Source organism: Rhinoderma darwinii, chromosome 4 (genome assembly GCF_050947455.1).
Source record: "Rhinoderma darwinii isolate aRhiDar2 chromosome 4, aRhiDar2.hap1, whole genome shotgun sequence".
Classification (NCBI taxonomy): domain Eukaryota; kingdom Metazoa; phylum Chordata; class Amphibia; order Anura; family Rhinodermatidae; genus Rhinoderma; species Rhinoderma darwinii.
This window is the reverse complement of record NC_134690.1, coordinates 9,721,096-9,739,751: the sequence shown is the minus strand read 5'-3', so window position 1 is coordinate 9,739,751 and position 18,656 is coordinate 9,721,096.

Here is an 18,656-nt window from a genome sequence, read left to right as displayed (position 1 = left end):
ATTTCCCGTTTCAAATGTTATCAATTGCGCCTTTGTGATAGACAATGCCGCAAATTTATCAAGAGGTTGTGTCCCTATAGTGGTGTAAAAAAAGTCACACATTTTGACGCACAAATGTTTTTAGCAGAAATGTGCAGTTTTATGCTCTTGCCACTTTTAAAAAAAAATGGGTGGAGACTAGGCAGGAGGGGTGACATATTTACTATAATTTTCGCCAGAAATTGGCGTAAATTCTAGCGAAAATCGACACTAGCTCGTAGCTGTCATAGATTTTCGTTTGCATGGACAGCAACGGATGCAATCAATTTATGAGGAGACGCCTCTGAATAATATTGTAGCATCTTACTCCAGTAGGCTACTGTCTAAGACTGAAGTATGAAATGCCAGTCTTAGTAACTCTGGGCTTATATGTTTCACCTTTTTCCAGTAAGGGTATTCTCACACGGCCTATTTTCGGCTGTTTTTCGGGCCAGAAACAGCTGAAAAACGGCCGGAGAATCGGAAGCAGAACGCCTAAAAACATCTGCCCATTGATTTCAATGGGAAAAACGGTGTTGTGTTCCGACAGGGCGTTTTTTTTTACGCCCCGTAAAAAGAAGTGCATGACACTTCTTGAGTCATTTTGGAGCCATTTGTCATTAACTCCATCGAAAAACAGCTCCAAAAAAACGGCCGTAAAAAATGCAGCGAAAAACGCTATTTGCTTAAAAAATGGCTGAAAATCAGGAGCTGTTTTCCTTTGAACACAGCTCCATATTTTCAGAAGTTTTTTTTTCAGCGTGTGAACATACCCTTATAGTATATACTATAGAAACGTATGTGTGAAAAATATGTATACAGCAAACTAGGTGGGACAATCATGTGCTCACTAAAATCTGCTACAACTGTAATTAAAGAGTCTGCATTTACAGATGCTTATAAGTAGGAAGAGTGAGCGGCAACTGTAGGCAATCCACAGAAAAAAATATTGTGTGAATATAATAACTGTGTAATATTATTATATTGTGATTCAATTTATCGTGTCTATTTGTTTTTCCTATGGCTTGTCAATCGCTGTATTCAGAGACTGAGGTGTTTGGTTTCGATATAGAGAATAGATCATTGTACTTTACACGCATGATAGCACACCCTTGAAGGGAGGACCCAGCACATCCATGTATTACATGAATAGAAAATTGATTGTAATGCTTTATTTCGCCTCTGGTGGCGCTGCAGGGGACATAAACACTTACTGCTGAGTTTCTTCACTGATTGCGCCTGGTCACTGAGTGGGAGGATATCATGTGATCAGCTTATCATCGAGGGACCCTTCTAGCTAAAAGCTTATGGAACATGGTGCAAAATTTCAGCTTGGGCACCTACTGCCCCCAACAACGAAAAATTGTGGCAAAAAGTATTGCTTCTGGGGAAGATACCTCCGTAATACAATGTTGTACCTACCAGCGAAAAGAAGGCTGCTGGGCAGTTCTGCATTTCTAATCTTACCCTTTTTTCGCCATAATTTTGCAAAATCCCACACCCTAAAATTAACTCAGACCCCATTCCAGACCCGAACTTCATACAGATCCCAGACCAGACTTAAAATTAATCCAGACCCCAGAACAGACCCCAAAATGAATCCATACCAGACCCAAAAATTAATGCAGACCCCCCACACCAGATCCATAAATTATTTCAGAACCCAGACAAGATTCTAAAATTAAGATCAGACACCAGACCAGACCCTTAAATGAATGCAGACCCCCTGGCAAAAATTCAAAATCAATTCTGCCCCAGACCCCTCCATCTCCTTCCCGGGGTAAGTAAGGGTAAGTAAATGTAGGAGTTAGTACAGCAACGGGGGCCTGTGTGGTCTCACCTAATAGAAACTACATAAGCCCTCATTACTTCAGTAACTCCGCTTTCAGACATGGTGGGGCAGAGGGCATGAACCTCCCCGGGTACAGGGCCCGGTCAGAACTAGAACCGCTCCAAAATCTATAACTTGTTTTTTTTTGTGCTTTTTCTTAAGCCGTTGAAGCGAATGCAAAAGATGCAGGAAAAAAGCACCAAACGAGCGACGCAGGTATTTACTGCCTCCTACTAATTTAAATTGGAGGTCAAAGGTGGAAATCACTTGAAGACCATCAGCCCCCCACTCTCAGTAAAATGACCATCAGCACACCACTCACAGTAAAATGACCATCAGCCCACCACTTACAGATTCCCCTTGTAGGTAGCGCCACACAGCCCCTTGTAGGTAGCGCCACACAGCCCCTTGTAGGTAGCGCTACACAGCCCCTTGTAGGTAGCGCCACACAGACCCTTGTAGGTAGTGCCACACAACCCCATTGTAGGTAGCGCCACACAGCCCCTAGTAGGTAGCGCCACACAGCTCCTTGTAGGTAGCCCTACACAGCCCCTTGTAGGTAGCGCCACACAGCCCCCTTGTAGGTAGTGCCACACAACCCCATTGTAGGTAGCGCCACACAGCCCCTAGTAGGTAGCGCCACACTGCCCCTTGTAGGTAGCGCCACACAGCCCCCTTGTAGGTAGCACCACACAGCCCCCTTGTAGGTAGCACCACACAGCCCCTTGTAGGTAGCGCTACACAGCCCCTTGTAGGTAGCGCCACACAGCCCCCTTGTAGGTAGCGCCACACAGCCCCTTGTAGGTAGCGCCACACAGTCCCCTTGTAGGTAGCGCCACACAGCCCTCTTGTAGGTAGCGCCACACAGCCCTCTTGTAGGTAGCACCACACAGCTCCCTTGTAGATCGTTCCACACAGACCCCTTGTAGATAGTGCCACACAGCCCCCTGGTAGGGAACGCCACACAGCCCCCTGGTAGGGAGCGCCACACAGCCCCCTTGTAGAGAGTGCCACACAGCTCACAGCCCCCTTGTTGGTAGTGCCACACAGCCCACAGCCCCCTTGTAGGTAGTGCCACACAACCCACAGCCCCCTTGTAGATAGCAACCCTCCCCCACTTCCTGTAGATAGCGCCACTGTAGCTCCCTGAAGGAGTGGAATCCCCGTGTGGCTGGGGATTCTGCTCCTGGAGCACTCTTTGATGTCTCTGTCCATATATGGACAGTGACATCAGTGGAAACTCCTGAAGTGAAATCCCTGTCCACAGCATTGCCGACGCTGTTACCGGGGATCCCACTCCAGGAGAAGCTCCTGTCCTCTGTGTCCATTTATGGACAGTGACGTCATTGGCTTTTCCTGGAGTGGAATCCCCGGTCCCAGCGTCTGCAATGCTGTGGACGGGGATTCCGCTGCAAGAGTTTCCCTGATGTCACTATCCATATATGGACAGAGACATCAAGGAGCGCTCCAGTAGCGAAATCCCCGGCCACACGGGGATTTTGCTCCTTCAGGCAGCTACAGTGGCGCTAGTAGATAGCAGAGCTCATGCCCTCATGCCCGAGGTCGCCGCTAGCAGCCGCTATGGCTGCTACAGCGGTAGCGACGGCCACTAAGTGAAGAAGCCCCCAGTGGAAAGTCGACTGAGTCCCCGGGCCCGGGCTCTTCTGAAACAAGCAGGAAAAGGGAGCCAGCGCAGTGCCCCCTTCCACCTGCTGGAGTGATGCGCCCTGTGCAAAGGCACAGGTCGCACACCCCTAAGGCCGGCCCTGCCTATAACAATGCCACTAGTTGTAGTATACTGTAGTATTTTGCTGAAATTCAACTAAATTGCTTTTTAAGTCCAAAGTTATCATGAATTTCTGGTTGTCTTAGTGCCATTATTTCCTGTGCCCACACCGTCACTGCACAGTAATGGTACGGCAGTTTGTGGGCATGACCAGCTTACCGAGGCTTACTATTATAGCTCAATGCGGGAAAGTATTATAGGGCTGGTCTTTATTTCATTGAGCAGATTCCCTTGTGTCTAGCTCATCACATGGCGTCCCACTGCCACGCTGAGATCAATACAAGGAACCACTTGACAAGTGTTTTTTTTTTTTTTTCCCCAAACAGTGAAAGTAAAGCTTTACGGAAGTGTGTAAAACATGGGCAACAGCCCTCATATAGCAAGTGTTGCCCACTTGAAGTGGCTTTCTGCCCTGGCTAATTAATAATGGTGAGGGTATCAATCAAAAGACTCCACCTCTGCTACTTTCACATGAGTTAACCCCTTCCTGACATCCGCCTCATATATATGGCAGAGGTAGGGTGTGAGAGTATGGACCCGGCTCACAGGCTGAGCCCACTCCATAGAATGAGCACGTCGGCTGTTTGAAAGTGTAATGAGCGGGATTCTACTCGAGCGGGATCACACTCCTTTAATCCCTTTGATGCCAGGGTCAATAGCCCCCTCTAACATTCCATCGCTCCCCACGATGCAATCGCTTGTTGCCAATGGTTGGCATGGCAGCCCAGGGGACCAATGAAAACCCCTAGGTCTGCCATCTTTGTACTCCTCTGGCAGGGCTTCATAGGAGACTGTCAGTATCACAATATGCTGCAACACATATTAGTATTGCAGTATATTGTGCAAGCGATAATATTTAAAGTTAAAAAAAATACGCATTGTATATAAAAAAATTAACATAACTGGTATCGCCGCATCCACCGTAAAAGTCTGAGCTATTACAATATAACGTTATTTAACCTGCACAATGAATGCCGTAAAAAAATAACTATGAAAATGTAAAGGATTTGCCAGACACAGGTTCTGTGTCGACGCCCGTGGGCAATCAGTCTGCACCTGCTCCTATGTCTGTGAGACTGACTCCATCTTCCACCACTCAGGATGGCAGGCTTAGGAGTGAGAGAGCCTATCACAGCCTGGCCAGACGGAGCTAGTTCCCGCCCACTGTCTATTTATACCTGCCTTTCCTGTTCCTCCTTTGCCTGTGATTCTTCTATGCTTGTTTCCTGGCTTGCTGCTGCTGCTTGTACCACTGATCCTCTGCTTGTCATTGACCTTGGCTTTCTGACCACTCTCCTACTAAGCGTTTTGTACCTCGCTCTCTCCTGGTTTGACTCGGCTCGTTCACCACTCTTGTTGCTCACGGTGTTCCGTGGGCAGCTGTCCCGTTTCCATAGCTTCTGTGTACCCCTGTCTGTTTTGTCTGTCTTGCACTTACTGAGCGTAGGGACCGTCGCCCAGTTGTACCCCGTCGCTTAGGACGGGTCGTTGCAAGTAGGCAGGGACTGAGTGGCGAGTAGATTAGGGCTCACCTGTCTGTCTCCCTACCCTGTCATTACATAATCACAGGCACAGGAGGAAAAGGAAAGGCAGGTATAAATAGACAGTGGGCGGGAACTAGCTCCGTCTGGCCAGGCTGTGATAGGTTCTCCTACTCCTAAGCCTACTATCCTGAGTGGTGGAAGATGGAGTCAGTCTCACAGACATAGGAGCAGGTGCAGACTGATTGCCCACGGGTGTCGACACAGAACCTGTGTCTGGCAAATCCTTTACAGAAAAACTCCAGAATGGCTGTTTTTTGGTCACCTAATCTCCCATAAAAAAATGGAACAAAAAGTGATCAAAATGTCTCAAGCACCCCGAAATGGTAGAAATAAAAAGTACAAGCCCTCTGACCGCTCAATCCATGGAAAAATGTAAAAAGTTCTGGCTCTCAGAAATGGCGACACAAAGCTAATGTTATTTTTAACAATTATTTTTTTCCTTATTAAAGTAGTAACATTTTAAAAAAATATATATAATTTTGGTATCTCCATAATCGTATTCAGCCGGAGAATAAAGTTAAGTTGTCATTTTTACTGCACGATGAACGCCGTAGAGTCGAAACCCAAAAAAACAATGGAGGAATCGCAGTATTTTTTCCGTTCCGCGCCACAAATATTTTTTTTACAGTTTCCTAGTACAATATATGGTATAACGAATAATTCTGTGAAAACTACACCTTTTCCCACAAACAACAAGCCCTCATATGGTAATATTGACAGAGAAATTAACCCCTTAGCTCACCTGGACGCACCGGTACGTCCTGCATTGAAGTGCTTTAAGCCACAGGGACGTACCGGTGCGTCCTGGCTAAAAACTGTCACCCTGTCAAAGGACAAGGTGACAGAACTGTGCCGTCAACTGTTTATGACAGTTGATCGGCACAGTAAGACGGCAGGGGACCATTCACAGCGGTCTCCTGCCGGCGATCGCTGTGATTGGCCAGTCAAAGCAGACTGACCGATCATAGCTCTATGACGTGGGTATGTGATGACGCTGGCTCAGAAGCTGAGCCAGCGTTATCACCGCCAGGAATCAGCTGTCCGACGCCCCTCTGCAATGGCCAGGACCGGAGCTAGGCTCCGATCCGGCCGATTAACTCCTTCGATGCATCGATAAACGTGATCGATGCATCGAAGTGGCTTGTAGTCTGTCGGCAACCACGATGGTTGCCACGGGCGCGGGTGTCAGCTGTTTGTCACAGCTGACATCGTGCCCTAACGGCCAGGACCGGAGCAAGGCTCCGATCCGGCTGATTAACACCTTAGATGCAGCTATCGCTGCATCTAAGTGATTAGATCGTACCCTATGGTTGCTAATAACAACCATCGGCACCCGCGAAGGTTCCGATGGTTCCTATGGCAACAATAGCCTAACAATTGCTTCCTAGTACGGAACCCTATTAGGCCCCGCCAGGAGGCGAAGCCTAATAGGCTTGCTGTCAGTGAATAGCTGACAGCTCTAATACACTGCACTATGTAGGTAGTGCAGTGTATTAGAATAGCGATCAGGGCTTAATGCCTTCAAGTTCCCTAGTGGGACACAAAAAAAAGTTAAAACAAGTTAATAAAAATGTTGTAAAAAAGTAAAAAAAATACTTTTCATGTTAAAAAACACTATAACAGCCTTTTTTCCTATAATAAGACTTTTATTATAGGAAAAACAAAAAAACATAAAAAAAAGTACACATATTTGGTATCCCCGCGTCCGTAACGACCCAAACTATAAAAATATCACGCTATTTTACCCGTACGGTGAACACCGTAAAAAAAATTCAATAAAAAACTATTCCAGAATCGCTGTTTGTTAGTCACAACCCCTCGCAAAACAGAATAAAAAAAGGGATCTAAAAGTTGCATCTACCCCAACATTATACCATTAAAAAACGCAGCCCGTCCCGCAAAAAACAAGCTCTCCCACCGCTTTTTTGACGGAAAATAAAAAAGTTACGGCTCTCAGAATCTGGTGACACCAAAAATAAATTATTTGAAACAAATGTGATTTTATCGTGCAGACGCTGCAAAACATAAGAAAAACTATATATATATGTTATCGCCGTAATCGTACCGACCTGCAGAATAACGTAAAATTGTCATTCATAGCGCATGGCGAACGCCGTAAAAAAATAAATAATAAAAAACATCAGAATTGCAGGTTTTTGGTCACCTGGCTTGCCAAAAAAATGAAATACAAAGTGATCAAAAAATCGCATGTACCCCAAAATGGTGCCAATGAGATCTACAGATTGTCCCCCAACAAATAAGTCCTCACACGGCTCCGGTGGAGAAAAAATAAAGACGTTTTGGCTCTCAGAATATGGCGATGCAAAATGTGCAAAGTGTCCAAAAGCGGATAAGATTGGGCGCCATTTATCAGTGTGACACCGGCCACATATCTGCGAATTATTATTTATGTACCCCATTATTATACCCTCTTATTATGCCCTGATGTACTCCGCACAGATAACATATTCCCCCACATCATAAACTGAAATACCAGCAATACCCCAAACAGAACAACTAGCGAGCAAAATCCACGCTCCAAAAGCAAAATGGCGCTCCCTCCCTTCTGAGCCCTGCAGCGTGCCCAAGCAGCAGTGTACGTCCACATATATGGCATCGCCATACCTGGGAGAACCCGCTTAACAGTTTGAGGTATTTGTCTTCAGTGGCACAAACTGGGCACAAAATATTGTGCACTAAAATGGCACATACCTCTGGAAATTTGCAATTTTCACTTTGCACCATCCACTGAGCATTCATTTCTAATAGAAAAAAAAAAACCTGTGTGGTCAAAATGCTCACTTTACCTGTTAATAAAATGCCTTCAGGGGTGCAGTTTCCAAAATGGGGGTCACTACTTGGGGGTTTGTTTTACTATTTGACCCCAGAGCCCTGCCATTGTGGGCTAATGCTGTGAAAATCACCAAAATAGGTCTCACATGCGCCTTTCACTCCTAAGCCCTGTCATATATCCAGGAAAATGATAAATGCCTTGAGGGGTGTAGTTTACAAAATGGGGTCACTTCTCATTGTTTTACACTCTACTCTGGTACCTAAGGGAGCTCTGCAAATGCGACATGGCGCCCCTACACCAGTCCAGCAAAATCTGTGCTCTAAAAGCCACATGGCACTCCTTCCATTTTGAGCTCTGCCATGTGCCCAAATAGCAGTTTAGGGCCACACATTGGGTATTGCCGTACTCGGGAGAAATTGGGTAACAAATTATGTGTTGTTTTTTCTCCTATTACCCCTTGTGGGAGAAAAAAATTGGGTGCAAAACTACATATTTTTGGGAAAAAATTATTTTTTTCATTTTCACTGCCTGATTCTAATACAATCTATGAAACACCTGTGGGATCAAAATGCTCAGTACACCCCTAGATGATTACCCTGAAGGGTAAAGTTTCCAAAATGGATTCACTTCTCAGGGGTTTCTACTGTACGGGTACCTCAGGGGCTCTGCAAATGCGACATGGCGCCCAAAAAACAATCAACCAAAATCTACATGCCAAGTAGCACTCCTGCCATTCTGAGCCCTGCGGTGTATCCAAGCAGCAGTTTATAACCACATATAGGGTATTTCCGTACTCGGGAGAAATTGCTTTACAATTATCGGGGCGCTTTTTCTCCTTTATTCCTTGTGAAAATGAAAACAATTCAACATTTTAGTGGAAAGAATGTAGATTTTCATTTTCACTGCATAATCCCAATAATTCAGCAAAAAAACTGTGGGGTCAAAATGCTCACTATACCACTAGATAAATTCCACGAGGGGTATAGTTTCCCAAATGGGGTCACTTTTGCCGGGTTTGCACTATTTTGGCCCCTCAGTGGCTTTGCAAATGTGACATGGGGCCGCAAACCATTCCAGCAAAACTTGAGCTCCAAAAGTCAAATAGCGCTCTGTCCTTTCTAACTTCCGCCATGTGTCCAAACAGCAGTTTATTACCACATATGGGGTATTGCTGTACTCAGAAGAGTTTGCTTTACAAATATTGGGGTGTTTTTTCTCCTTTATCTGTTGTAAAAATGAAAAAATATGAGCTAAAACTACATTTTATTAGAAAAAATTTAGATTTTCAATTTCACGGCATAATTCAAATAGATTCAGCAAAAACCGTGTAGGGTCAAAATGCTAACTATACCCCTAGAAAAATTCCTTTAGGGGTGTAGTTTCCAAAATGGGGTCACTTTTGGGGAGTTTTCACTGTTATGATCCCTCCAGGGCTTTGCAAATACGACATGGCACCGAAAACCATTCCAGCAAAATCTGCGCTTCAAAATCCAAACGGCCCTCGTTCCCTTCTGAGCCCTGCCCTGGGTCCAAACAGCAGTTTATTACCACATATGGGGTATTGCCGTAATCGGGAGACATTGCTTTACAAATGTTGGGGTGCTTTTTCTCCTTTATACCTTGTAAAATCTAAAACATCGTATGTTTTTCCAGAAAAAAAGTAGATTTTCATTTTCACAGACCAGTTCCAATAAATTTAGCAAAAAACCTGTGTTCTAAAAATGCTAACTATACCTCTTGAAAAATTCCTTGAGGGGTGTAGTTTCCAAAATGGGGTCACTTTTGGGGAGTTTCCACTGTTATGGTCCCTCCAGGGCTTTGCAAACACGACATGGCACCGAAAACCGTTCCAGCAAAATCTGCACTCCAAAATCCAAATGGCCCTCGTTCCCTTCTGAGCCCTGCCGTGGGTCCAAACAGCAGTTTATTACCAAATATGAGGTATTGCTGTAATCGGGAGACATTGCTTTACAAATGTTGGGGTGCTTTTTCTCCTTTATTCCTTGTAAAAACAAAAACATTGTATGTTTTTTCAGAAAAAAAAGTAGATTTTCATTTTCACAGACAAGTTCCAATAAATTTAGCAAAAAACCTGTGGGCTAAAAATGCTAACTATACCCCTAGAAAAATTCCTTGAGGGGTGTAGTTTCCAAGATGGGGTCACTTTTGGGGGGTTTCCACTGTTTTGGCACCACAAGACCTCTTCAAACCTGACATGGTGCCTAAAATATATTCTAATAAAATAGAGGCCCCAAAATCCACTAGGTGCTCCTTTGCTTCTGAGGCCGGTGTTTCGGTCCTTTACCGCACTAGGACCACATATGGGATATTTCTAAAAATTGCAGAATCTGGGCAATAAATATTGAGTTGCATTTCTCTGGTAAAACCTTCTGTGTTACAGAAAAAACTGTATTACAAATGAATTTCGTAAAAAAAAATTGAAATTTGTAAATTTCACCTCTACTTTGCTTTATTTCTTGTGAAATGCCTAAAGGGTTCAAATAATTTCTGAATGCTGTTTGGAATACTTTGAGGGGTGCAGTTTTTAAAATGGGGTGTTTTATAGGGGGTTTCTAATATATAAGGCCCTCAAAGCCACTTCAGAACTGAACTGGTCCCTGAAAAAATAGCCTTTTGAAATTTTCTTGAAAATATGAGAAATTGCTGCTAAAGTTCTAAGCCTTGTAACGTCCTAGAAAAATAAAAGTATGTGAAAAAAACGATTCAAACATAAAGTAGACATATGGGAAATGTTAACTAGTAACTATTTTGTGTGGTATTACTATCTGTTTTACAAGCAGATACATTACAATTTAGAAAAATGCAGATTTTTGCAAATTTTCTCTAAATTTTGGTGTTTTTTACAAATAAATATTGAATTTAACGACGAAATTTTTTCAGTATCATAAAGTACAACATGTCACGAGAAAACAATCTCAGAATCGCTTGGATAGGCAAAAGTATTCCGGAGTTATTACCACATAAATTGACACATGTCACATTTGCAAAAATCGGCTGTGCCACAAGGCCAAAATAGGCTGTGTCCTTAAGGGGTTAAAACAGTTACGCCTTTTGGAAGGTGGGGAGGAAAAAACTAGAGCAAAAATCCCAAAAATTACTGTGGCGGGAAGACGTGAATAGACTGTAAATGAGGAATAACAAGCATAAACGTATGTGAATGTATCTGCCGCAAACCTCCCAACTTTCTACCCTGTGGTCTAGTTTGTGTCCTGTAACAAATGCGACCTGTGCAAGAAAGTGAGAGAGTCCCGTGAAGAGTGAATTAGTGGAGGATAGAGATAGTGGTACAAAGTCAAGCCACAGAATTTAGTAGACAGAGAGGTGGTAGAAAGTAATCCCTCCTCCGGCAGCCAGAAAATTTTAACTCTTAATATTGTATGCTATGGAAAATTACTACTGATACTGTTCCTGCTGTGACATCCTTGAACAAAGCGATCCTTAAAGAGACGGTACCACTTTTCTAACAAGGACTGTACGTTTCACACTCACAACCGTTGATGTTTGGGCTATTGCGTGAAAGGTAGTGGTGTAGCAGGGCACATCCAGACTGGTGCAAGCCAGCAGATGATGCGAAGGTGGGGCAGGTTATGGTAGGGTGGAGCTTTGCTTAGACCCATAGTGGCGCTGTAGGACGGGCGTAAGTTTATAGTCACTTAGGGCGTCACCCAATCTTGATGGATCACTTGGCATAATTTGTTGATTCCTACCCCGGCTAGAATCAGAGTGTTACCTCATCAGTTCACTATTGTTACTTGTACTACCTCAAGAGAATCTATTCAAGAAAAGTACTGCACCATCTCCTGAGATCATCTCATCTACATCTCCACTCATACAAGTAAAAGGATAGCCCCCGTTCAAGCAGGTGTGGAAAGAATGATCAAAAGTGGACAAAGACACGTAAAGCCATCCTATAATAATAAGTAAAATGTGGCCAGTGATTAATTCACAGGAGTTTCTACTATTTATTTAAGAATCTAAGAATTATGTTTAGTTACAAGGTAAAGCTTTGAGGGATGTTCTATAGAGAAATGTGAATCATTTAATCTTTGGAAGATCATTGCAATCCAGAAGTTGTCAGCTTTCAGGAAATATATATGGTTTGAGCCGCACTGCACATCCACTTGCTATACTTGATCTATTGCGGATCGGTAAAATTAAAAAATGTACGAACATGAGGTTCTTCGATTACATTTTGATCAAACTGTATAATTCCACGTGCCACTTCACGACAACCTATTTAAAGTGGGTACCTACTCTATCAAGTGCAGTATCGCATGGTAACCAGTGCCACTGCAATACAGTACCTGCAGAGGGAGCACTCCAGTAGACCAGCAACACCCATGCTGCCAGTCTATGTCACCTTGGCTCTGGGCCACATCTAGGGATGCACGATGCATCGAAACTTCGATACTGTTTCGATATTGGGCATTCCCAAACGTTTCGATACCGTTATTTCATGTATAGGTCAGGTCAGTATTGTAACACATGAATGTAATACAGCCAGTGCCCCGCTCCTGAGTCCTGACATGTGTGCACGGTCAGCATGAGGTAATACGGCCGGCGGCACTGAAGACAGAACATGGCGGGCGCACTGCAAAACACCCCCATGTTCTGTCCTGCGCAGCCGCTCATTAGTGCAGCGCCGGTTGTATCACATCATGCTGACCGCGCGCGCACCTAATGTCAGGAGCGGGGCAATGGCTGTATTACGCAGCCGCAGTCCCGCTGGCGGAGATCAGAGAAACCTCTCATCTCCGCCGTTATTCCCCTGAATGCTGCGATCAAAGCTGACTGCAGCATTCAGGAGAAAATGAGAAGGGGGGATGCCCCTTGGATCGCGTCACAGGGAATTCCTGTGACGCGATTGAGGGACATGCCATATATGGGCATGGGCAGACTGCTCAGGGTCCATTGAAGGACCCCAGGGCTGTCCTATCATATTTCCTGTTGTTAGGGCATACTTAGGTATGTCCTAACAACTGCCTGTGTACTATCCGTACACAGGCTAATGTACTGGCCTGTACATTAAAGTTTAAAAATAAAGTAAAAACAAAAGTAATGCTAGATTTAAAAAAATACACATACACCTTTTTTACAATAAACATTAAAATAAGTCTCAATACATAAAACATACATATAATCGGTATTGGCGCGGCCGCAATAACCTTCACAACAATTTTTTTGCATCATTTATGATGTGTACGCTGTAAAAAAATAAAATAAACACTGCTTTCTTTCACTTATTGTGGGGCACGAGGTGCGATGATGAATTTAACCTCCATGTTCCTCACATTAATAGTAATTAACCCCATCATGTATCTTACATATTAACCCATTATCACTGAGAAACAGGAAGAACGGAAGAACTTTTTATTTTATTACTGTTGGCAAAATATCGAATTGGTATCGAAATCACAATACTAAACGAAGTATCGTATCGAAGTTCAAATTCTGGTATCGTGACATCCCTAGCCACATCCCCCCACAGACACAGCAACACTGAACACCACAAAAAAGTGAACAGATGGGGGACGTGGTACAGAGCCAAGGTGGCTTAGACTGGCAGCATGGGTGCTGTTGGTCTCCTGGGCTGTTCCCTCTGCAGGTACTCTGTTGCAGTGGCACTGGTTGCCATACGATACTACACTTGGTAGAATAGGGACCCACTTGAAAGAGGTCGTTGTGAAGTGGCAAATGGGCTTATACAGTTTGATCAAAATGTTTACTAAGAAACTCATGTTCGTGCATTTTATTTTGCTGAGCCGCAATAGATCAAGTATGACAAGTGGATGTGCGGTTTAGGTTTTCTTTTCTCCGTTGTGGATATATATGGTTTGAGGCATATGTATATTTTTGTCTAAAAAGGGGTTATCAGGGCTTTAAAAATGATGGGCAGATGGTGTACATGTAGTAAGATTAGTCACTTACTAATATACTGTCTGTAGCTGATATGCCTCTGTAAACTGGTCTAACCTGCAGTCACATGACCATGCTCCTAGTGTATATCTTCTTGTGTGACATACTGTATGTACACTGAACACGTGGCTATGTCCCCTCTCCTCCCACATTGTAGTACAAGACATCACACATAACATGCCTCTTATCTCCACTGCTCCCTACTCTTCCCCCTCCCTGTCTCTGGATGGATCATTGTAATGACGGGGGAAGGAAGACAGACAGGTGAGCCCTAATCTACCCGCCACTCAGTCCCTGCCTACTTGCAATCGGCAACGGCGTACAACTGGGTGATGGTCTCTACGCTCAATAAGTGCATGACAGACAAACAGACAAGGGTACACAGAAGCTAAGGGAAATGGGGCAGTTGCGCACGGCAACACCGTGAGCAACAAGAGTAGTGAACGAGCCGAGTCAAACCAGGAGTGTACGAAGTACCAAACGCAGAGCAGGAGAGTAGTGAACGAGCCGAGTCAAACCAGGAGTGTATGAGGTACCAAACGCAGAGCAGGAGAGTAGTCAGTAAGCCAGGGTCAAAATGAAGCAGGGACAAATAGTTCAAGCAGCAGCAGCAGAGCCAGGGAACAGGAGAATCACAGGCAAAGGAGGAGCAGGAAGTGAAGGTATAAATAGACAGAGGGCGGGAGCTAGCTCCGTCTGGCCAGGCTGTGATAGGTTCTCCCACTCCTCAGCCTCCCAGCCTGATTGGTAGAAGGAGGGGTCACTCGATCAGACTTAGGAGCAGGTGCAGACTGACTAACCACGGGCATCGACACAGAAGCTGTGTCTGGCAGATCCTTTACAGTACCCCCCCTTTTATGAGGGGCCACTGGACCCTTTCTAGGTGGACCTTGGCCACCTCGAATTCTACCCCTTCAGGGGTGAGAACAGGGACCGGAGGTTTCCTCGAGGGAGCCAAGGACGGGAAGCAGCATTTCAGGAGGGAGGCATGAAACACGTTGTGTATTCGTAAAGACGGGGGTAACTCCAGTCGGAAGGAGACAGGGTTAAGGACTTCAATGACCTTGTATGGCCCTATATACCTGGGAGCAAACTTTTTGGACGGGACTTTAAGGCGCAAATTTTTTGAAGACAGACACACTAGATCCCCGACCACAAACAAGGGGTTAGCAGAACGTCTTCTATCTGCCTGAGTTTTTTGTATGCTCTGGGACACCTCTAGGTTCTTCTGAACCTGGGCCCAGACTGTGCACAGTTCCCGATGAACGACATCTACCTCAGGATTGTTGGAAATACCAGGTAAATTGGAGGAGAACCGTGGATTAAACCCAAAATTACAGAAAAAGGGGGAGACCCCTGACGAGTTACTGACCCGGTTATTAAGGGACAATTCGGCGAGGGAAATGAAGGAGACCCAATCATATTGACAGTCAGAGATAAAACACCTTAAATATTGTTCTAGAGACTGATTAGTCCTCTCCGTTTGGCCATTAGTTTCAGGATGGAAGGCTGAGGAGAAGGAGAGATCAATCTTCAACTTTTTACAGAAGGCTCTCCAAAACAATGAAACAAATTGTACCCCTCTGTCAGAAACAATATTGACAGGAACCCCATGGAGACACAGGATGTGTTTGACAAACAAGGTAGCTAACGTCTTAGCATTGGGTAGTTTCTTGAGGGGCACAAAATGGCACATCTTACTGAAGCGGTCTACTACAACCCACACCACCGACTTGCCTTGAGATGGAGGTAAATCGGTGATAAAATCCATGGAGATATGGGTCCAAGGTCTTTGAGGAATGGGCAAAGAACATAGTAAGCCCGCTGGTCGGGACCTGGGAGTCTTGGACCTAGCACAAATTTCACAAGCGGAGACGTAGGCCTTGACGTCTCTAAGCAACCCAGGCCACCAATAGTTTCTGGCAATGAGATGCTTGGTACCCAGGAAGCCTGGATGGCCAGAGAGTGCAGAGTCATGATTTTCCCTGAGTACCCTTAGCCGAAATTGCAGGGGAACAAACAGCTTGTTCTCAGGAAGGTTCCCGGGAGCTGAACCTTGATTAGCCGAAATTTCGGAGACTAGGTCAGAAGAATCAACAGACTAAATGATTATACCTGGGGGCAAAACACAAGCAGGATCTTCCTCCAAAGGAGGGCTGGCCATGAAGCTACGCGACAGTGCATCAGCCTTAATCTTTTTAGACCCAGCCCTATAGGTGACCAAAAAGTTGAATCTAGTAAAAAATAACACCCATCGAGCTTGTCTCGGGTTAAGCCTCCGGGCAGATTCTAGGAAAACCAGATTCTTGTGGTCGGTAAGAACCGTTACCTGGTGCCCAGTGGCGTAGCTATAGGGGTCGCAGCGGTCGCAGTTGCGACCGGGCCCGTAAGCCAGGGGGGCCCTTAGGCCCCCCTCACCACACTAGCGCTGACTGCAGGGCCGGGCAGCCTATCTGGCAAATGCCAAATGCCGGTGTATGTAGTGTGCTGCTGCCCGCCCACCTCTTTATCCCCAGCGGCGGGCCCTGCCCTGTAGTCTGACACATTTCCCCTCCCTGAGCAGCGCACAGCCCACTTGCTGGACGCTATACTACGCAGCCTGCTGCAGTCCAGCCAATTAGTGTGGGTCATACTGATTGGCTGGGCTGCACTAGGCTGTGTACTACAGCGGCCAGCATGTAGACTGTGCACTGCATAGGTGGGAATTGTCGTGGTCCTAGCAGCAGGAGGTGCCTCATGAGTCGTAGACTGACCATTTCCACTTCCACTCCCCCGGCCCCATCATATTACATCTTGTACCTGCTCTGCATAAGTAGGTATATCCAGCCACCCGCCCACATTCATCCTCGGGGGACAGAGTGCCGGCTACATCATGGCTCACAGAGCTGAGCAGAGACATAGTCAGACTCAAAGGTAAGAGCCAGGCAGCACTGCAGCAGCTTATAAGAAAAAAGTGTGTCCCCAGTACTTTGCAAAGAAACTACTGTCTGTTATGCCCTTCCCCTGCATGGGGAACTATAACTCTAATCCTATCATGTGTGATACTGTCTGCTGGGCCTTATATCTAATCCAATCATGTGTGATACTGTCTGCTGAACTACTGTATCTAATCCTATCATGTGTCATACTGTCTGCTGAGCCAATGTATCTAATCCTATCATGTGTGATACTGTCTTCTGAGCCACTGTATCTAACCTAACCAAAGGGCATGACGAGGTATTCGAAATGACCTTCAGGCGTGTTAAACGCAGTCTTCCACTCATCCCCCTCTTTGATGCGGATAAGGATATAAGCCCCCCGTAAATCAAACTTAGAGAATCATTGGGCCCCCTGAACCTGATTGAAGAGATCAGGAATCAAAGGAAGGGGATACTGGTTCCGTACATTGACCTTATTCAAGTTTCGGTAGTCAATGCACGGCCTAAGACCACCATCCTTCTTCCCTACGAAGAAGAAGCCAGCACCTACAGGAGAAGTAGGAAGTGAAGGTATAAATAGAAGAGGGCGGGAGCTAACTCCGTCTGGCCAGGCTGTGATAGGCTCTCCCACTCCTCAGCCTCCCAGCCTGATTGGTAGAAGGAGGGGTCACTCGATCAGACTTAGGAGCAGGTGCAGACTGACTAACCACGGGCGTCGACACAGAAGATGTGTCTGGCAGATCCTTTGCAATCATGTTTCACATCCTGGGCAGAAAATGGTGCAGAGTATAGCAGCAGAGCAGCAGAGCTGTGAGTAATTACAGAATTTCCTTATATCTTGTAATAGAGGGGCAGACAGTCAGCTGTAAATAGAAACAATGTCTATAAGAGGAGGGAGGAATCATTGGAATTGTAGTTCCTAACATGGTAACCCCGCCCACAGCAAACCCTAGCAAAATGAAAACAAAAGTACTGCACACTAAATAAAAAATAACTACTTCTGAGCTTTAGATGCATAAACTATGATGCATTCAGACTTGGTACTTTTCTGTATTTTTCTTAGTCTCGGATGACCCCTTTAAAACCAAACTTTGTAATCCTACTATTATGTGCGTTATTGATGTAGACATATGTAGTATGTGTGAATTTATACTTCAGGTTTTAGAAGGTATTTTCGGAGAAAAAGTCTGTTTGAGTCACTTTTCTAGTTAGAAACTCAAATTTTCAAAAATGTTTACAATAAAATCACTTGGTGTGGCAAAGTAGTATGAAGGTATTCAAAACTGTAAAATACTAGGCAGGATTATTACATTCTTCAGATTATCTGCTTTCAGAATAAAATATAGTGTGTGGGGTGCACGCACCTCTCAAGACTTGGTAGCGCATGTGATATAACATATTTGACAATTTAATAATATGGCACATTTTCCATTTTCTATCAGACGTGCCTCTTTCTCATGTCACTAGGGGCAGGTTTATCATTACTGTCTTATACTTATACAGATTAAAACTAGACCAGGCCGGCAGAAGTTACGCCAAATTTATCACAGGGTGCATGCTACATGATAAATTTGGCGCATCTTGTTGGACATGTTAGACACTCTCTTAAAGGGGTTTTCTCACGAAGACCACCCCAGTACATATGCCAAACTAGTCCATAAATATGTCATAAGGGGGTCCCCCATCTATGAGTCAGAACGGAGAGCCGCTATGGGAGAACAGCTCCTGTTCATGCAGAGTGTAGACATTCTTGTATTACATGGACGGACTTTCAGGCATGGCTTTCCCTGGTAAAATCAGCTGTCTGCCGAGGGTGCTGGTTGCTCTG